At 37.5% G+C, this 12,232-nt stretch overlaps 1 long non-coding RNA gene across 1 annotated transcript; it reads left to right on the forward strand.

Annotated features, from left to right (window-relative positions):
• The first annotated feature begins 2,950 nt into the window (after positions 1–2,950).
• On the forward strand, positions 2,951–11,190 carry LOC104150541 (uncharacterized). The gene is made up of 2 exons (XR_695626.2): positions 2,951–3,197; positions 11,079–11,190. It is a non-coding gene; the product is annotated as an uncharacterized lncRNA (long non-coding RNA).
• The last annotated feature ends 1,042 nt before the right edge of the window (positions 11,191–12,232 follow it).

Consider the following 12,232-nt stretch of genomic DNA (forward strand, 5'->3'; position numbering starts at 1 on the left):
AGGACAGAACTGTAACTCAAACTGAATTTTTCAAGGAGTCTGGAAAACTATCAGAGGTCGCTTATGACTTAAAGAGCTCTCTTGGTTTTTAGGGATAGCATTGAATGTGAATAAATACCTTCTCCTTTTCATAATAATCACACAGTATTTAAAGATCATGTATAATCTACAGTTTAGCAAGGCTGTGGCAAACAGATTTACAAACTCCAAAAAAGGAAAGGAAAATCTAACTTGTACTTTTAATGTCTAGAGACAATGGAAATAAGGGTAAAATTTAATTCATGAGGCTTTCTCATTGTATACCAAGGAGCAACGAAAGAGCCTTAATTTATTTCTTCTTAGGGCTTAGTGAAAAGGTAAATAGACTATCCATTAGGTTTAAAATTGTATTTCACCAATTCCATTGGATATCCAAGACCTTATCATCACAATATTGGTTAAAGTATGGCAGCAGTAAATGTCATGTCTGTCAAGCTGTACTGTTCTAAGCCAACCCATACTAGATTTACTCTGAGTAAATGTCAGTGCCATTGAGAGCTCCTAGAAAAAGCAAATTTTTCTCAACAGACAAGCATTTAACAATAAATTGTCTGACTGGTACAACAGCAGCAAGCTAATGACTAGGTCTTGCTTCTTAGGATGATTTGAAAGTTGTTACATAGCTGATTGTTCATCTCAAGACAGTTTGCACACTTTGCTATACAGCTGCCTCTCCACTACTCTAGCATGACCTTTATCAAATGGCTACATACCCTGGGTTATGTGCTTCTAGGCTTTTCTAGCCACTCTGATACACTCCTTGGGCATGTAGGCTCTTTGCCATTTAGCCCAACAAGTTTAATTCCATAGAATACATTCAAGGTTTACGTAAGTCTCTGCCTTATGTTACTGCAAAGCCTCTGCCTTGCGCATACAAAGGAAGTGATCACGTTTGCCAGACATGCAGCACTATGCGGAGCTTAGAAACACAGAAAGCTAAGACGGCTCGTTCCCACTTGGATTTGTCAGGTCTTGTGGCCTTTAAGACCTGCCTCTAAGCCTCATCCTTAGAGTATTTTTCAGTCTAAATTCCTCATCACTCCAGACAAACTTGGCAGACCTTGTGCTGCTCCATTTCACTATTGACCCAAGATGCTTTCCTTTGAATGGAAACTTCTTTCAATTATTGATCTCTATTGCTCCTGGTCTGCAATATATACCAAGCAGCACTGACAGCAAATGATGGGAGGCTGCATACACTGACCTATTTAAAGTGAAAGATCTAGAAAGCAGAATTTGAAAGTATATATAGATATCTTCACAGTCATATGCTGCTTTCAGACTGCTTAGTTTGTGCAGAACTAAGCATTCATTTCAGCTAATTAAATTAAATACTCCATAGAAAAATCAAAATTATCACTTGCACAATAACCTTTTCAAGCCTCATTCTATATAGTTTTCCTGCACTGAATACTATGCAAGTTGTATAAATGGAACTGCTTTCCGTTTTATCCTCTCTTTCTTAGCTCCTGTGAGGCAAGCAGAAAATGACTGCAAAAACAGAGGAAGTAACACAAGCGAGAAACAGAACATCGGGATCGTAAGCCTTAACAGCACCCACACACTGCCACCCAGCTTCCCTACCAGGTGTTTACGAAGAATGCACATAAAGGGAAAATGCCTTCTTTCACCTATGTCTAACTTGTTCCTAAATTACACTGGTATCAGCGGAACCAAATAACTTTCATATGATTATGAACTGGTGCCAGGTAACTGTGCAGACATGGTAATATAAACAGTAAGGCTCCCCTTTGCCCCTCATCTCCCCCCCCCCCCGAAAGAGCCCAGGACCTCTCAGTGCTACCACACTAGGAACAGAACTGCAGGTAACTGACAGTATCAGAGCTGTCAGAGGTTGGGTTACAGTAAAAGTACAGCTAATGGATTAACTCCATCCTTTCTTTTTAGGAAGCATCCAACTGCAGACTACACTTCTAGGATTGGCACATTAGTTTCTATTGCTTCCATTTCCCAGGCACTCAAAGGACTAAAAAAGGAATTTCTCTCTTAAAAGATTTTTTTTCTCCCTGCGCTTTGTGACTGTGTTCTTTGAGGAAAAGAAAACTCAATATCGCTGAGGTTTAGAGGAGTGCATGCTTTGAGGAAAAGACAACTCACATCTCTGGGGTTCAGAGGACTCGCAACAAAAAGCTCCCTTTCAGGCTATTATAGCTTATTCCACCTAAGATGTTGCTTGGAAGGCTTCTTGTTAGCGCCGCCTGGCAGAGAACAGTCAAGCAGAGAAGGAATTTTACTGAGAGTTCAAACAAATTCAGTGACCTGTCTGGAAATGTGAACAGGATGTAAAAAGTGAAAACAAAGACAACTTAGGCAGGCTTAAGATAAGATTTCCTGCCATTAGGGGGAAATGTGCCAAATAATTCACATACTCCAAAAAGTAGCCTGTCATCTTCTGAAATTTCAGAGCGGAAATCGCTCTTTGTTCCAGAGTTTCTTCTTCCATCTTCACTTTTTTGAGAAAACCAAATACATCATTTTGTAATCAGAACGGTGCTAGAATTCTGGCACGAACAAGTCTGGAATCTCTTTATGCTTTGCAAGTGCTGTGAAGCAGGATAACTGTCTTCTCTGCCAGGGTAACGAATACTTCCTAACAAAAACTTTCTGACTTTCTCAACTACTGTATGCACACAGACCTGAGGGGACTTAAACAGGGCCTTATCATTCAAGTTGTTCTGGCTGTAGTTGGAGGAGATGAAAAGAATTTCTGCTCTCAGCTGTTACAGTTCCCCTAAATTGAAGCGACCATTATTACAAAGCAGTTTTCCACAGCACTTTTAGAAATCCTTGGCAATCCTTCAAAGTGCCTCAGCCCTGGCCACAAAAACTTGGAAAAGGCATTAATATCTTTAACCCATACAGCTGTTTCAAACCAAATATTCCACTGCACGCAGGGACAGGCTGCTGCTTCTCTGGAAGAGCACAGATTTTACTTTCATCACAAATAAAACAGGTCCTCAGACAGTAACAACGTCATTTAGAAGAGGAAATTGGTGCTTTAACCACAGTTTCTTAATCCTAGAGGATCTTTCCATACTGTATTCTTAGAGAATTGCTAAAATCTCTTGCCATTATTTCTCTAGCTTACGGATCACCTGTTCTGTACTTCCACCTCTTCAAGAAATGAGAATCAGTAGGTAAGACTTATTTTCAAGTACAATGGGACTAAAAATTGCAATAGTCACAGTATTTCTTGTCATGTTGTATACATTCTGCACATCACTGTTACTTATAATGGGAACCTAGATAGCTCACGTATATCATGAATGTCTTCACATGCCTTTACTCTATTTAGCCTTTACAGCAAAGCCTTCTACTCTTGCAGTTTTTCCACAGCTTCTTTCATAAAGCTTGCTGCTCTGATTTTCTAATAACTCCCATGAAGACTTTTGCATTCATGCTTGCACATTCAAAAAAGACAAAGATAAATTCAAAGGATTTCTTTTTTGCATTACGACTTGAAAAGATATTTTAGATAATGTCCCTGCTGATTGTCAGAAAGAACTGAAGGGGCACCCTAAGGCAAATACGATATTATCCAGGGTTTAGACCTTCTATCTTATAAGACAGAAAGATACTTTTAGAGAGGAAAATATTCTATAAATATTAGTAATACAGTGAAAGTCATGTAATCTGTAATCAGTTACCAAGAGTGCAGCAGTGTTACCAGTCTGTGAAAGGACAAAATTCAGGAGTTCAGAGACTTGGGGTGAAGGGCCCTTTTTCTTCTTCTTCCTCCTCCCCCCCCCCTTTTTTTTTTTAAAGCGAGAGGGGCGCACTCCTCTAGAAGACCTAATGTTTCAGCTGCACAATGCAGTCCTAACATTTAAAGGTACTGTGTAACTGACTACACTTAACAGGTCTGAAGAGGGTAAAGGAATTTAAATACTTTACCCAAAGATGTACCTCTTAGATGTCTAACTGTAATTATTCAATACCTAAATTAGCTTCAGAAAGATTCTGAATTTGTTTTTCTTGTAGTGGAAGGCAACCAGAACCACAAGCTATAGATACAGATAGGGAAGCCAAGCAACCTGACAGATAAGATTAGAAACTAAAGAAACTAAAATCAGATGTGCTCTTTCATCTACTTACATCTTGCTGCATGAATTTTGTACAGTAAATTACTCTACTCCAAAATGAATTTGCTGTTTATTGTATTTATTACCACATGGCTCAGGCCTCCTCTTCATGCACCAACATCCCTTTGTATTAGAAGCTGCATTTTCTCTCAACGATGTGATATATGTTTTAGTACTAGTGAAACTCTCCAAACGGACATAATTCATATTTGTCCGTGCTGTCACATTCATCTATGTTAACTAACTACCTACAGAACTTTTACAATATTAACTTGTCTTTAATGACACTATTTCCATTAATTTCCAAAGAAGTTACACTGAAACTCCAATTTAAATTGAAAGGTTCTGTTTGACTAATAAGAGATATGATTACCTAGAAAGTAGAATTAATATTGTGCCTCCTAGTATGACTTCCAGAAATATTCAGTACAAATATGAATACAGAAGCCAGTATATGAAGCTTTTTGTTTTAAACATAATTTCAAATAAATTCTTTATTTATTTATTTTTATGAGCTATGAGCAGTTTCCAGCCACACTAACCAGTTTCTCAGAGAATTATGAACCAACATATGCCAACACTTAAAATATAACCTTAGCCTGAGAAAGCTTTCCACTGGACAGCTTCCTTCCACCTACAACAAATACTCGATTTCCAATAATAATATAACCTGTTCATACAATACATTTGTGTTTGGTTAGTTTTCAAGATCCTGAAGCATTTCTTTGCTTGTACGACCTCATTCTGCATCACAGCAGAGATGAAAACGTCAGCTATCTGCTATTGTTCACTACCTCTTTTTTCTCCGTTTCCCTACGTCTTTAAAATGAATGCAATAATACAACATTAGAAGTCTAACAGTCGGTAATTGTTTGTCATTTATTATAACTCGGACCCATTCAGTTCATTAAAAAGTAAAACAAGGTAAAATAATGGAAGTAGTTCTTAAAATATATGCTTGGTAGATCTTCACCAAGTACAGTAGTCACGTACCATTATCCTAATCCCTATTAACCATCAGGAGGCTCACTAACTTAGTTAAAGTGCAAACTGCTGAGCTGAGAATTATTTGGGGATCTTAACAACAAACTATTTATTTTTTATGTGTGCATATTAAACAAAAATATTTTAGAACAAATATTTGGATGACACACACAAACAAATGTTTCCTTCTCAGAACTATAACCCTAATTTTCTTTTGTCTTCTTTACAAACTACTGTAATAAGTACATAAGACAATGACTAATTAAAAACGTTGATTAGAAAGTCTAATGTCAGATGTTAGTTTTCTTTTTATTCGGAATAAATTGACAAAACATTGCCAGATTCCTTAAAAAAAGGAGTGTCAAATTAGATTCTTTTACAGTTCTCAAGCACATTTTTTCACATGTAGGTAAAAAATGACGTAGCCCTATTCAAAGGAATAAACATAAAACTTGTCTTGGTGAACATCATCTAGCAATTATAATCATTAAATTTCCTAAGATTCCATGTAGTATTTGGTACTCAAGAGACCTTAAATTATTTTCAATACGTGTTTCTAACACTATATATAAACTTGCCAAGTGAGCTGATATTCCACGCTATTGAACATTTGAATGGAAGATGTACACACAGGAAAAAAACAGAAACATGCAATGAAGTGTTTGCCCGTACTAAGTTAAAGATGTTCTAACAACATGGCGTACAAATGGGGTAAATGCTTTAGAAATTGTAACAAAAACAGAATTTTTCTTTGTGAATAGTGAAAGGAAGATTTTAAAAAGCAGATGACCTACCAGACAAAATGTCAAAGCTATCATACATAGTTAATAGCCTTCCATTTACGAGCCTTTCCATCAACAGAACAATTGGTTAGAATTAGCATTACCCTGAAGAATAACCATCTCCAGAAAAAAGAGCCTCTGTTTTTCAGTCTTTGACAACTGATGGTAAGTTAGAAAAATAAATCTACTGAAGCAGGTAGGAATACTACTCACGTGAAGAGGTGTTACTTACAATGAAAATTATGGAACAGCTGTGTCTACAGCTATATGTTTTATATATACATGCACACATGAATATATAAAAACGAACTCCACAAAATAAACATTTTCCAAAAGAAAAGACTTTACTAAAATTTTTCTGAGCAGTCCTAGGCACAAGGATTTATTTTTCCGACACAAAGTAAGGTTCCCTAGTCAGATAATCCTTGTTCCTCTTTGCTTTACTATCCTTTATGTTATTAGATATAAAACTAACATATAGAGCTAGTTTGCAGAGAAGAGACATCTTCAATGCACATGAGCAGATGGATCATACCTGGCAGTATATGTGTTTTTTCTACACTGATTTTTAAATACAAGTTCAGACTTAAATTCTGATTTTCAAAGATCCAAGCTATTAAATACATACAGCAATCAATTACAGATGAAGATGCCTGCGCTGCTTCATACTATATCAAAAATTGAAATTCTCAGTGAATAGAAACCTGTCATGGTAACCATATCTGCAGAAGTTCAATTGAAGTGCCCCAGGACATGTTAGACACTGTGAGCACGACGTTTACTCCTTAGAGTATACTGTCTTGCCTTGTGCTACATGAAAGACAAGGTGAGTTTCAAGTACAGCATAACATGTTCTTGATTTAGAAATGGTTACTGAAATCCTGACTAAGCACATGAGTCATAAATAATAATTCTATTAGGTTACCAGTAAGTGATTCTTCCTATTCTGCTGGTTTTTAAGCAAATTCAGAGGCATCAGGGAGTCAAGCTTTTACATTCAGTAAACCTCAGATTTTTTTGTAATCTTACTTATTTCTAGGCAGATGATCACATAGCCTTGCTAGGAAGTGACACTCCCTTCTCTGAAATGGCCAGTTACAGTAATTAAGTAGAGAGCGCTAATTGCCTGTTTTAGCTCAAATTGCCCATCTTCAATGAGGGCCTTAATTCCAACTGCCATGGCTCTTGGCCTGGACACTCAAACCTACAGCCCATCTTACGGGTTTTTTCCCCCTCATCTTTGCTCAAAATAATAGTCTGAAAATCTGCTGTGATTGACTTTTAATCATTTTCAGTTCTCTCTTCCTGCAACCATGACCAGTTCTTCTACACAGACTAAAGATATTTGCTTCTATCTTGTGCTATCTGTAACTTGTTTTGCTTGCTATGGACTCATCCTTTAATACCAAAATCGCATCTACTGTGAGAGATGGGAGAAGTTGAGCTCTGAACAGGATTGCTCAGATATCGGATCTCTGGTTCTAGCTCTATGCTACGGCCAGAATGCGTCTCCTGTGACCTGATGGCTCTCCGGCAGCAGGGAAGGCAAAATAGCAGGCCCAGACATTCTGGGAATTGTGAGAGCATACAGCAACAGGAGCATACAGGGGTCCCACAGCAATGTCAACGCCTTCTTTAGCTTCCATGACCTGCACTGGCAGGTGCGTGGGTGCGTGCATGTGTGTGTATGAAAAACCTTGTTCTGCTTCAGGGTCCCCACTGGTAGAGGATGACACCTTGGAGCATAGCAGGAGCCATGTTATTGCCATCAAGATCATGGAGATCCAGACCTGTGTGCTCTAAGAGACATTATGGATGCCTGCCTCAGGTCGCTGGCTGTCTGGAACTCCTGTCGATGCAGCCTGCTCGCACTGCTCTTGATACTAATTTCACATGCTTTCTGAGAAACGTTTCATCATCCTGTCTTTTGGGCGGTTGTTAATGTTAGAATCACAATTCACGTCGATAGTATACCCGCTATATAGGTGCGTAGAGAATGACAGTTACTTATATTAATTCACTGCTAGATATTTTAGAACATAAACTTTGGTTTAGTCCAAATTGTTTAGTGCCAAACTTTCAAGGCAATGCAAGCCTTTTCTATCTCCTTCCCTTAACACACATTTCAGTAATTAGATAAAAGAGAAATGACTGCTTTGCTATGAAACAAAATACAAGAGCCCCTAGCCTTATTTCTGTGGTTTCAAAACAGACTTCAAGAAAGTGTTTTATGTTAACTGTATGAAAATATTATGAGATCATAAGAACATGTATAAAGAAAATACATTAATGTGCAAAGCCTTAGAATTTTATCAATTATCAATGCATGATACCAACAATAACAATAGGCAGTTTTCACCAAGAGCAATTTTGATTTAATTTAATTATACTCTATTATACTTCAGAGACTCAAGACCCTTCTGTGCCCCTGCATGCAGTGAGTGCTGTGGCAGACTCAATACGTGCTCTGCTATCTTTCTGTTCTCATTAGAAAACTTGTCCACCTTACCAAAGGGGTAGCTGCCGCTCGTGAAAGCAAAGTGGGTAACAGTGGTCCCTGATGTTCTGGAAAGGAGAAGAGGTGATAACTATAGAGATGGAAAAAGCCAGGTCCTTAGTGCTTTCCATATTTGTGTCTCTGTTGCTATTGGGTCTTTGTTAAGGACACAGAGGCTTCAGAGATCATATTTAAAAATCACACTTATGATCTATTATTGCAAAGAGATTAACTGCTCAGTTTTCCCAAAGCCATTCTTTCCTTAGCACTGTAACTTAATGAGTATTTTATCATAGCTCTCATAGCTCATTTGCAGCACAAGAGAAAAGGGGACGAGTGTTTAATTACACTAAGCATTTTAAGTTAAATATTCAAGTATAACTCCGGCATTAAACACAATCTTCACTCCATTCAGAATGGAAATTAAAGGACACATGGTAACTCGTTTAAATTTCACCATTATTTTCAGAGTTGTCTGTGGATATATTGTGACTTCAGGCAAAGGTGTAGACCTTTTTCCCAGAAAAGGTCATATCATATAAATATATTTACAGAGAAAGAGAGAGAGAGAGAGAGAGAGAGAGAAATAAAAAAGAGCAAAAAAACCCCACCTGAGATCCCTTTTATTTCTTTGTATATCACTATTCTAAAGCAGGTCTGAAGTGAGAGAGGAAGCTAACCAAGGTTTCAGAACTCCAGTGGAGATATCTTCCAGGTAATCTGACCTCTTTCCTAACAGTAATAACTCCAAAAAAAAAAAAATTTAAGAGTTCAGATATGCCCTTGATTTGTTTTAAAGGGCATGTTTTGCTTTTGAAAACAACATCAGTTTAGATAACTCCTAAAGCTTTCTGCAGTGACAACATTCAAGAAAAAAATGTCAGGAATTTTGTATCTATCGCCTTAACTCTAAGCTTCCCTGGCTGTTTTAAGAATCCTTCTTTAATTACACTGCACATCTGAAATCAAAGCTGGATGACTGACAGAATCTAAAGGTCCCTCACCCTTTGTACTACTGTTCAGAAAAAAGAGAAAGCAAATACTTTTAACTATGATATGAAGCCGACTTTTTATTTTTCGCCTGTTAAATCTATCGGGGGGGGGGGGGCGGGGAGAAACACAAAGGAAAAAAGATCCCACCTCTCATTCAAATCTCGTTCATAGTTTTTACAGCCTGACGTACTCTTACCAAAAGTGACTTTTCAGAAGGATATGTTAATCTTCAATATGTAGGGCACTGGGGCAGAATTTTTCTGTCCTTTAACTTATCTTATACAACTTTCTAACCATACATATATGGAACAAGGAATTCCGATGATGATACTATAACCCCACCAAAGCTAAAGATTATAAAATGATACACTACATTCCTTTGGTGCCTCTAACTAAACCTAACTAAAGGAGTCATCTGGACTCCTTTTATCAACCCCAAAGACAGCCAGACCGGGGTGGGGAATGGGGGGCGTTGCTTGAACTCTACAAAATGTCTTTGTTATGACAATAGCTTTTAGAATTCTGTGTTGAAAAAAAATTTCAATCTTCACACACCTAACCTCTACACATTGTATTCCAGCCATTTCCTATTTGAAAGGATGCATGTTTCCATCCACAGATGCAAAACCTTTTTCTCAGACTCAGGAGTCATCTAGACAACTACTTTATTTACACGTTGTGTGGTCAGTGGGTGATAGTTTAGAATAATCAAAGTACTCTATAAAATACTCATTCAGATGACAGAGATTCATATTCTGCATATATATATAAACTTTTACCTTAAAGATAGGGCATCCTGAGACTTAGTTATGAAAAAGAATTACACACCTAGCTGGTCACTGTTCTAAGAATATGATAGAAAAGAAAAATTTCATTTTAGTGCTGTGTGTTCTCAAATAAAAACAAACATATATAAAGGAATGTTTAGGAGTAAAATGACTGAAGCATGGGAAAGTCCAAAGTTCGCTTATAGGTAAAGAGATTACCAAGATGAATGTATGATGACCCCTAACGCACGTGTGCCTGAATCAGGGATGAGGACACTGGAATGGAAGATAAGCATGCCTATCTTAAACCCAATACAAGAAAATGTATTTATACATTTAAAGGTGATGTGAATGATAGAAGATGCAAACTCTACTATTTCTTCTGGAAGATCGTTTACCCACTCTTTACTACTTCCAACTGCACCAAAATCAGCAGCCCACCCCTATTTTTCTTTCTCAACTACGTCCTTTGTTTTTCTGTGTAAATCCCTTTCGCCATCTTACCACTGTTCACATGCTTGAAGAGGTATTTTAAGAAAACAACAAATGCTAACTGCTACTTCCTTGCTACAGAGAACAAAGACAGTTGCTATGTTTCAATATATTTAAATGCCTCAAATTAGAAAAAGTTAATAGGCTGAGGAAACGGGAAGAATGTCAAGTAGCTTATGTGCTAGAAATTGACCTGAGCAATGGGTGTAATGCTAGCTTGGCTAGTAAAGTATAGGCCACTGTGCTTTCTGATGCATTTTTTTAACCATTCTTCAATTTTACTATGGGAACACAGGTAGCGCACTGTACTCCTTGATGCTAATTGTTCATGTAAATTAACACTTCAATTATTTCAGCATTATCCAAACATCAGAATATCCACGTTCTAAAAACGATTTTCCCTCTTTCATTCTTGATACAGTTGTAACCAGTTAAGCCGGGACCTAAACGCCTGCCCATCTGAAGGATGTCTGCGCTGATAAGATAAAGCCAACAGCTCTGCAGCATAATAAAGTTTCAATTTATTCACCTGCCTCAGTGATATACACGAAAATGCCTTATTCTAGTAACAATCCTGAAAATGACAACTTCTAAAACTGGCCTAATCTTAGAGAAACATGCTTCTCCATGGAAAAGATTTCTCTACTCCACAACAGAAGTTCTGGTCAAACTAAGAATAAAAATCATTCACCTGCCCATTCATTTATCTCAGATAGTTTCATATCTTTGCTTTTGGCCTGCCAAGCCATGAAACTCTGCTTCCACGTTCCAAATAGCTACTCTAACTAGTCACTTCTTTGTGCTGCTTCTTTATCTTTCTTGATCTAAGTCTCTCACACCATAAAAACAACAAAATCATCACTGGAGGGATATCCAAACCAGCAATGAGATTGGCAAAAAACTGTTATTTTAATCCTCCCTAGAAAAAACAAACAAACAAACAAAAACAAATTCAACAAATTAACCAGTCAATAAATAAAAAACTGAAAAGATTACTATTTCACAATTCAGAAAAGAGATTCTCCTGAAATTTTCAGCATTACTCATAAAACGGAACGCTTACTCCAGACTTAAGAATGATAATTTTTTTTGTGATCATCAAGTAGGTGCAGTGCATAGGTATATTCAGCAGCTGTAGCACTCAGACACCTACATAACTGCTAACTCCAAAAAAAAAGTCCTATCTATCTATTTTGCGTGATCACTAGGCACATCCCTTTCCACACTGCGGTTACTAGGAGCCTAGAGTCCCCAGTACTACTCTGAATCTGTTGGCCTGATGCCTATGCTCTAACTAGAGATAACTGCTATTAGAACTGGAACCCCAGAAACACAAATATCCTTTTAGGCAGGAAAAAAAGGCTGTGGTCTATTGGGTTACACTGACAAGAGAACATGGATTTTTTCCTTCTTCTCACAGAAGCATTTCAGTATACACATTCAGCCACCACAGGGTAAAACATCAAAGTAAATGAGAATCAAGAGAAGATATAATTATGGCCTACAGACACAGCAGGTAATTCATAAATACTCAAGCATGAGAAGAGCTACCTCAGCTAAAGGACAATGCTGCCA

Source organism: Struthio camelus, chromosome 11, assembly GCF_040807025.1.
Source record: "Struthio camelus isolate bStrCam1 chromosome 11, bStrCam1.hap1, whole genome shotgun sequence".
Taxonomy (NCBI): domain Eukaryota; kingdom Metazoa; phylum Chordata; class Aves; order Struthioniformes; family Struthionidae; genus Struthio; species Struthio camelus.